Source organism: Pezoporus occidentalis, unplaced genomic scaffold (genome assembly GCF_034315485.1).
Source record: "Pezoporus occidentalis ecotype Australia unplaced genomic scaffold, CSIRO_AGI_Poc_V1 ctg145, whole genome shotgun sequence".
In the NCBI taxonomy this organism is placed as follows: domain Eukaryota; kingdom Metazoa; phylum Chordata; class Aves; order Psittaciformes; family Psittacidae; genus Pezoporus; species Pezoporus occidentalis.
The window spans coordinates 2302813-2310971 of record NW_026913263.1 but is presented as its reverse complement, the minus strand read 5'-3'; the positions used below and the strand labels follow the sequence as shown (position 1 = coordinate 2310971).

General features: G+C 48.2%; 1 protein-coding gene across 1 annotated transcript in view; it reads left to right on the top strand.

Moving 5' to 3' along the window:
* Positions 1–6871: 6871 nt before the first annotated feature.
* Positions 6872–8159, top strand: part of RPL29 (ribosomal protein L29) — a 45661-nt gene continuing 44373 nt past the window's right edge. The window contains exon 1 of the mRNA XM_062610299.1: positions 6872–6877. The gene's annotated coding sequence lies outside the window, so the exon portion shown is untranslated. The remainder of the gene's footprint in view (positions 6878–8159) is intronic.

Here is an 8159-nt window from a genome sequence, read left to right as displayed (position 1 = left end):
CATGTGTCTTGTCATTCTGAGTGGGTGAGCCTGCTAGTGAAGACTTCCAAGCTATATCTTGTTTGTATTTTTTGGTTTGATTTTATTTAGAGAAGCTGGACAGGTTCAGATATGAGTGCCCCCCATGTTTCAAATCGGGTATTGTCATCAGTGAAGAGCCTCCACTGTGTAAGTTGGAGGATGTAGCTTGAGAAAAAGCCGAAGTCACATAAAGAGAATATATTGTCCTTTGGAAGCTGAATGAAGAAACTGGTTTCCTGGAGGCAATTTTAGAGGGGTCGTTTGAAGGCAAGCTCTCATCGTCAGTCCATACAGCAGCCTTGGAACCCTCAGAGCACTTACAAAATTGTTGCAGAATTTGCTTTCAGGTGGGACTAGAAATGGGGATGTTAACCCAGAGCCTTGGAGCCTGTGCCATGCATGCTGGGGGCAGAGAAAACACCAGCAGTCAAACGGGGCAAGCACACACAATAACCCCCATCAGCTGGTTACATTCCCTTTGTAACTAAACTTGTGGTTTGTGTTTCAGTGCATTCCTTGCTGCATTGAAGTCACTGCTGTTCCATGATGTCTTCTCTTTTCTGCATTGTTCAGGTGGTTCTGCTGCCTCAGTCACGGCAATACTGGAGCTCTTCAGAAAGTGTATGATCACGGGGCCTGCATTTCATCTTTTGTGGCTCTTCCTTGTTCCGTGTCCCTGAGATGATGACCCAGGTGAGTGTTTCATTTTAGTGTTTTCCTTTTTTTATCACTGCTGACAAACAAGTGTCCACAAGGGAGAAGCTTAGGAACTTAGCGCTTGAAATGTGATTCAGCTCTGAGATGTGGTGGGAACTCATTTTAGGGTTAGTGCTTGAGAAAGGTGGGGTTTATTTCCATGTTTCCCAACCAACTGGCCTAATGGAGTCTGGGAACAGGTCATCCCAAGCTTCACTGTGGCCTCAGTGGCCTGAACGTATTTAAGAAAACCCCAAGAGCTGAAGATGGACTTTGAGTAGAGGAAAATGATGGGCACGATGGCTGCCCATCAAATGATGGTGTCATGTAGCTGCTGGCCGGGTCAGTGAGCGGCCCTGCAAAACACCATGTAACACTTAGGTTTTCTGAAGAACGTGGTAAATCATAGTGCCAATCTTACATCACCTGGAAATGAGAGGGGTGGGCTTCCAGGGTCCTCATCTTGGAAGAGGAGTGTCAGAGAGCAGTTCTGCCCTATTGCATTAGCATGGGGAGCTGGGAGAGAGCACTCTCTGAGCCCAGGGTATTACCTCTGGTAATACAAGTTATGTTACTAGCTAAAAGAGGTTTAAGCTTGGAAATGTTGCAAAGGGATAAAAATATGCAGAGAGACAGTTACTGCAGCTCAGCCATGTCCTCCTGACAGTGGTCTGTAGGAGAAGCTAAGCAACCTGTTGTGGCTGTCAGAAGAATAAATCTCTTAAACGATTCAATATCCATAAAAGATTGATGGTCCAAGCCCTGCTCTCAGCCAGGTAATTTTCACTACAGTATGTAAAATTATTATCTACATCAGAGCATCCCATAGATTTACTGAGTGTGTAAGAAGCCCAAGCCTCTTGTGTTAGATAATAATCCCAGAAAGAGTTGGCTGAGTGTCCCAGGCTGGGATCTTGTCACAAAGAGAAAAAAGGAAAGGAAAATGCATTAGAAACAGTATGTGTACAGCTGAGAGATTCGGGAGGGTGATCCAACCCCCTGCAGTCAGAGGAAGAGACTGTTGTGACTCTTAGCACTGGTACTCTGGCTCAGATCCTAAACAGTTACTGAGGCCAGATTATTAATAGAGGAGGTGAGTGACAGATTCCAGACGCTCAAGTCAAGCTGCCTCCTGACATTTTCTGTCGGTAAAAATAAGTAGCCTTTCTTTACATCTAACAGAAATCTCTTCCCTGGCTCTCCTTGATGGCTCCCCCTTCTCTCTCCACCTCCGGAGATGTCTGAACAGTATAATTTCCTTTTATTTTTAGCCACATTTCATAATTGAAAGTATCTCTGTGTCAAAGAGAAAACGTTCCCATGAATTCCTCAACAGGCACTTACTGAAAGCAATTGATAAAACTGAAATATTTAATGGGGTTTTATACCTGTGGACTTGGCGACACGCATCTCAAAAGCAGAATTTTAATGGTATCAGGATGGATGGGCATAGGGCCATCATCTCTCCAGTTTTGCTGGTGCTTCTCTTTTGGGATCAGTATTGGATCCACGTGTTGGAGCTTTGGGAAGTGGTGGCTTCGCTGACCCCAGAGTGTCCTGCTTTTCCAGCTGAATTCCTACTGGATACTGCCACTCGGGGCAAAGCCGATGGTTCTCACTTGTCAGTGGTACTTAGGGTGGGTGCAGTGCTCTCCAGAGATCCAGCCATGTTCACAGGCAGCTATTCATCTCATCTAAGGTAAGAACTACTTGGAATCATATCCATGGTCCAGCTAGCCCCATTCCTTCTGTTGCAAAGTGGCCAGAGTAGATGCCTCTGGAAGATGATGAAATGGGAGCTCCTTCACATGGTCTCCTGCATATGTGCTGCTCACCTGCCTGAGTTTGCCTTCGGGATCTTCCCAAGACATTGCTTTTGTCTTTGCATTCAGTAGTGTTTGAAGGATTTTTCTTCCCTGGATTAGCTCACCTCTTCCTAGGCCATTTCTGTGCTCCGGTTTCAGTGCTCAGGGAGACAGATACTGCTCATCCTCGGCAGCTCAGCTGGATTTTGCCTTGGCCTAAAGAGCTGTAACCAGAGCATTTCAAAGAAAGCAGAGGAGAAGAAACAGCCCCCAACAGCACACAGTGAGGCAGGAGTTCATTCAATTGAATGTGGCTACTAAAACCTGCCTCCAGGATTCAAGGTTTTAATTGCATCCACTTTGCAAATCAAGCTCTTCTAATCAAGCTCTTTTGTTGTGACTCACCCCTAGCCCAGAGCCGACTGCTGTGGAGGTGGAGAGGACTCACCTCTGTTCCCCTCTGCCCTTTCTCCCTCCCTCACCAGCTAATAACATCTCCTTCATATGTGGCCCCTTCTAGATGCCTCCCCTTGCCCCCCAAGTGTCACTGCTCTGTTTCCAGCCACTTCCCAGCATGAGCAGTGGCTTGGTGGAGCAGGGTGTGGGGAACACTGTTGTGTTCAGAATTAAGGAGGCAGGACCCCTCCTTCTCACTGCTGCCCCAGGTGTGGGTGTCAGCCTAAGGAGGATCTCACTTGCTGCCTATGTCCGTCCCTCATGGTTTTCTGTTGCAAAAGCTGTGGAAGAGATTTTTCAGGGTACCATGTCCATCATAACATGGCTGGAATTTATGAATCATAACTAAGCACGTTGCAAGGTACAGAGAGGATTATATGATGTGTGATCTAACAACTCCTGACCGGTTAATCATGTGGGATGGGTTCTGAGCACGCTGCATGGCAGGTAACTGACCTTTAAAAGTGAAACCACAAAGGGTGTTATTTCATAGGTGTTTCCTCACTCTGCTTACCTAGAGCATCATTGGAAGTAACGGTACCTCCTGGCCTGGAGGCAGCGGGCACTAGTGTTGTCCCACAAGTGCTGTCACATCTCAGAGGAGTCTGGGATTTCTGCAGTGATTTCAACAGCAAGGGAAGGAACTGAAGCTGTATTTTGCATGAGCCTGTTGTTGCACAGGGGTCTGTAGATGCCCAGAAGCCCACATGGTCTCCAAAGGAAGCTGAAAGGGTTCTGCTACAGAGAAGATGTTACTGGGGACCCATAACTGTAATCTAGCCCTCCAGCTTACCTGCGTGTGAGTTGTGTAGGTTCAGAGCTAGCAAACTCATGCCGGCTGCGCGTTGTTCATTCACTCCTGTCCATCAACCCCAAAGAAACGCTTTCCCTTATAAAGAGCTGCCTCCATAAGGAAGATTTGAATAATGGAGATAATGAAGATGTCTCTTGCCTGGCAGGGACAGTCCCTTCCTGCTGACACCCCACCACTGCGAGCAGCTGAAGTGTGCACCACCAGCACAACGTCCTCAGCAACCTCTTAGGCTAAGCTTAACTTAACCAGTACAAATACACCTGCCACGGGAACGCAATTACATCTAATTGCTGAGATGGATATGAAATAATTGCCCAGGTGACATTCACCTTCCCCAGGCATCTGTGAACAAGCAGGGGGGTTCTGGGTAACCCCGTGCTCTGCCCAGGCACTGATGGTGTCTTTCTCAGACAGCCAAAGCTCAATTCTTGCTCTTGAACATCTTCCCTGCGGCCCTTGAGTGGTTTCAACTGAAGAACAAAGCAGTGACATTTCTTGCATCATTCATGTCATTAATCATAGAATCATAGAATAGTTAGGGTTGGAAAGATCATCCAGTTCCAACCCCCCTGCCATGGGCAGGGACACCTCACACTAAACCATCTCACCCAAGGCTTCGTCCAACCTGGCCTTGAACACTGCCAGGGATGGAGCATTCACAGCCTCCCTGGGCAACCCATTCCAGTGCCTCACCTGGAATTTCTTCCCTATATCCAATCTAAACTTCCCCTGTTTAAGTTTGAACCCGTTACCCCTTGTCTTATCATTACAATGCCTCCTGAAGAGTCCCTCCCCAGCATCCCTATAGGCCTCCTTCAGATACTGGAAGGCTGCTATGAGGTCTCCACGCAGCCTTCTCTTCTCTTTCAAACATTGCCTCCCACCGTGTCTCTCTTCAGCCTCCACTGCTGCTTGCTGCGGGTTCAGAAGTCTCTGGTAGATCAGTCTGCCCTGAAAAAAACCATGGGTATGCCAAAATAGAGGCAGTTTTGCAGAAGGCAGTGATTTGGCTGCAGGTGTTGCCAGTGCGCGTCTCTCTGGGGCTTGCAGTTTGTTTCAGCATTTTGTGGTTTGGTTTGCTTTTGGATTTAATTTTCTGTAGGAGATACCAACAAAACAACAGGTTAATGTTTGCAAATAATGGTTGGGGCAGGGGGGAAGACATTTGTTTTTTCAAATCTATTTTGAAATGCCAGGATTTCCTATGGAGCAGTATTCCCACTTTGCTGTCAGCTCACAGCATCGCCTCTAGTTATACATAACTTAATGCCACTGTGAAAGGACCTGAACGTCTTTCCTATTAATATTCTTTCAGGATGGTGAATTATTTAAAATGCTTTCAATGGCTTTAGTCTGCCCCAAGTCACAATCTCATATTTCATTATCTCAGTCTCATAATCGATTATTTCTTTTCTGGGATCTCCTGTCAAGGACAAAAGGTGCACTTGGTACCATCCTGGGTGGTGATGGAGATCAGGGCACAGGGGCTCTTGTATGATGCACTTATTCAGCCAGAGCTAGGGGTGGTCGTGACCTGCACAACCCGGGGCAAGCTGGAGAAGAGCAAACCCAGCAGCTGAGCAGAGAAATTGCAGAAGCAGGGTGGAGTAGACACTATGGTTGGTGGAGAGGGAACATAGAACAAAACAAGGAAAGTTCTTTGAAGGCAACGGGAAGCCTTTGTATTTGATATACCTCTGTAAATGCTGTTTTCTGGCACCTGGGAAAACTGCTCAGTAGTCATAGCAAGAAAAGAGAGTGAAGAATAATGTGTCCAGCAGAAATCCCTGCAGTTCTCAGCTCAACAGAGAGTAATTGCTGAAGACTGGAGTCTGCTCAGGGCACTGGAGCTAACACCTCTGCACTCACCAGACGTGGGACCTTGTGTGACCACAAGCAGTAAGCTTGGGATGTCATTAAAACAGCAACACCTGCCCAGGAGTTTCAGTGTGCTGCTAACTTGGAGGGAAGATGCCACCTACTAAATCATCCGAACTACTTCCTGCAGCACCTGGTTCTTCCTCACGCCTCTTACCCAAATAGTGGCTGGACCCATCTAAAAATGCTCTCTCTGCTGAAGTAGCTGGTCTGGGCATTGCTGGATCCACAGCACACATCGCCTGCAGGAGGAGTATCATAGAGAAGGAGTAATGCCTGCCTGCATTATCACAACCCTCCCCGGAGGCAGGCTCTGCAGGTAGTTGTGCCTGACTGCAGGCTCCTGGAGATGTACTCAGCCAGTACATTGGTGGGGTTTGATGGAGAAAAGGTAGCATAGGTGTGCATATACAGGATGAATTTTATGAGCTGCGTGGGACTGAGTAGCCTACACAGTGGCACCTCTTGGGCTCAGCATCCCAGCTACTGCAGCAACCCGAGAGGCAGTAATTCCCCTTTCCTTCCTGCTTTTTCCATCCCTTATGCTTTTGGGTAGGACCTGGAAATGGCAGGAAAATAAGTGTCCTTAGAGCAAGCTAAGTTGGAGTGCGGTGCAGCTGCAGGGAGGGCTGTGAAGATCCGGGATGGAATCAAATGGGCTGTACTTCCAGTGGCAGCTTCTCAGAGATGGGCTTCCAGGGACAACGTGGCCAAGGCTGCCTGTGGACACCGCCAAAAGGAAAAGCCATGAACGTTGCCTGGACCCCGCATTCACCTCCCCTCCCACCCTACAGCACCCCTGCTGAGGTAAACACGTGGATGGAAGCAGCTTATTCCATGTCAGCTCTTTCCTGCTTATCTGGAGCCAGGGGTGAGAGCAGAAGCTGCTGTCGCTGAGGGACCCTGCAAATCCTCGGATGAAGGCCCGGATGGAGCGCTGTTTCCCAGGAGGATCGGGGTGGATTTGGTAATTAATCACAGCTTGTCTGGGGGAGGTTGAGGAAGTCTGAATAAAGGTGTTAACGGCTCTTAAAGGCTTTCCCGGTTCGCAGAGGGTGCTGCCTCAAACAGATTATCTGGAAATATTATTAGCTGGAGGGAGAAAGGGTTTTTTCCTCTTCTGGGCTCTTTGTAGCCACCCTAAATCTGCTTGAGGCGTGGAGACAGGTTGTATTGTGTGGGGGGAGATGGGGGAGAGGCGGTGGCTGTCAGTGGGTCAGCAATTAATTGGTTTATTCCTTTCTCACGGTTATTTTCTAACCAACATCTGCTAAAGCCCCCGTGCCCACTTTGTCCCAGCTCAGCCAGCAGTTGATGTGAACCGCAGGGATTTGCACTGGGGGGAACCTCAGACTGAGAGGTCAGCTTTACTGGGAGGTCCCTTGTCCCCTGCCAAGCCTCTTTTCCTGTTGTCTCATCTTAGGAGGAGGATGTGATTAGTGCTTTCTGCCATGGGATGTCAGCTGAGGGGTAAGAACTGTGTGCCAAGAGGAGGAAAGAGCCGCCACAGATGGATGGTAAGTGAATACAGAGACATGCCCCCTTTACTCCAACAGAAACTTTCCTTTCGCATGCCTCCATGGCCCATTAGTTCAGACAAATGTTCCTGTTCAGCCCTGCACTACCTTCTCTCCTGGCAGAAATGGCCCTCAGCCATGTGTTTTTAGTGAGGGTGGGCTCTCCTCCATTTCCTGCTGCCATCTGGGAAACTGTGTATCATGAAACCAGCTTTACTGGAAGACCATTCCTGTTTACCCATGGCTTTATCACAATTCTAGTGCCTTTGCAAGTCAGAAACAGTCAGTGCCATCACAGCAGAAACCTTGTGCCCTGCCAACCGCAGCTCAGCCCAGTTTCTGCCCACCAGCTCCACTGCTATAAATGAGCTGAATTTGGTGGTGGGACTGTGCCAGGCAGCAGGGTCTTGCTGGGAGCATCACAGATGGCTCTCTTACAGTAATTGCTCTGATAGTGCATCTCGAGCTAGAAAATCACCTTTCAGACCAGAGCAGGAATAGAGAAAGAACATGGCTTCGCCCTGAAGAATTTTGATATTTGTAGTTTGACATCACTTGGCTTTGAATGAAAACCAAACATCTTTAGTCCTAGAAAGGTGATGGAGCAGGGTAGTCCCCCCTCTGCAGCGCCTGCCTGGCCTCCCCAGAGCGTGCTGGGCAAGTGGGAAACCCCCTCTGTGGAGAAATGAATTTGAAATCACATTGTCCACAGGGAACATTCTTGCCGTGCTGCTGCTTGTCTCCCAGCTCTTCCTAGATCTTTAATTGGAATTAGGCGCTCTGAGTAGAGTCCCTCGGGCTGCTTTCTTCATGGTCGCATTGATTTCCAACAACTAAGTTAGCCACAAAGCATAATGAAAGCAGCAGATCTCCAGGTCTCTCTTTTCCTTTACAGAAGATTATCCCTATCAAGCATGAAGCACAGCAAGTCCAAACCAGATCCCCATTCTCCTTGGGGATCAACCTGCACGG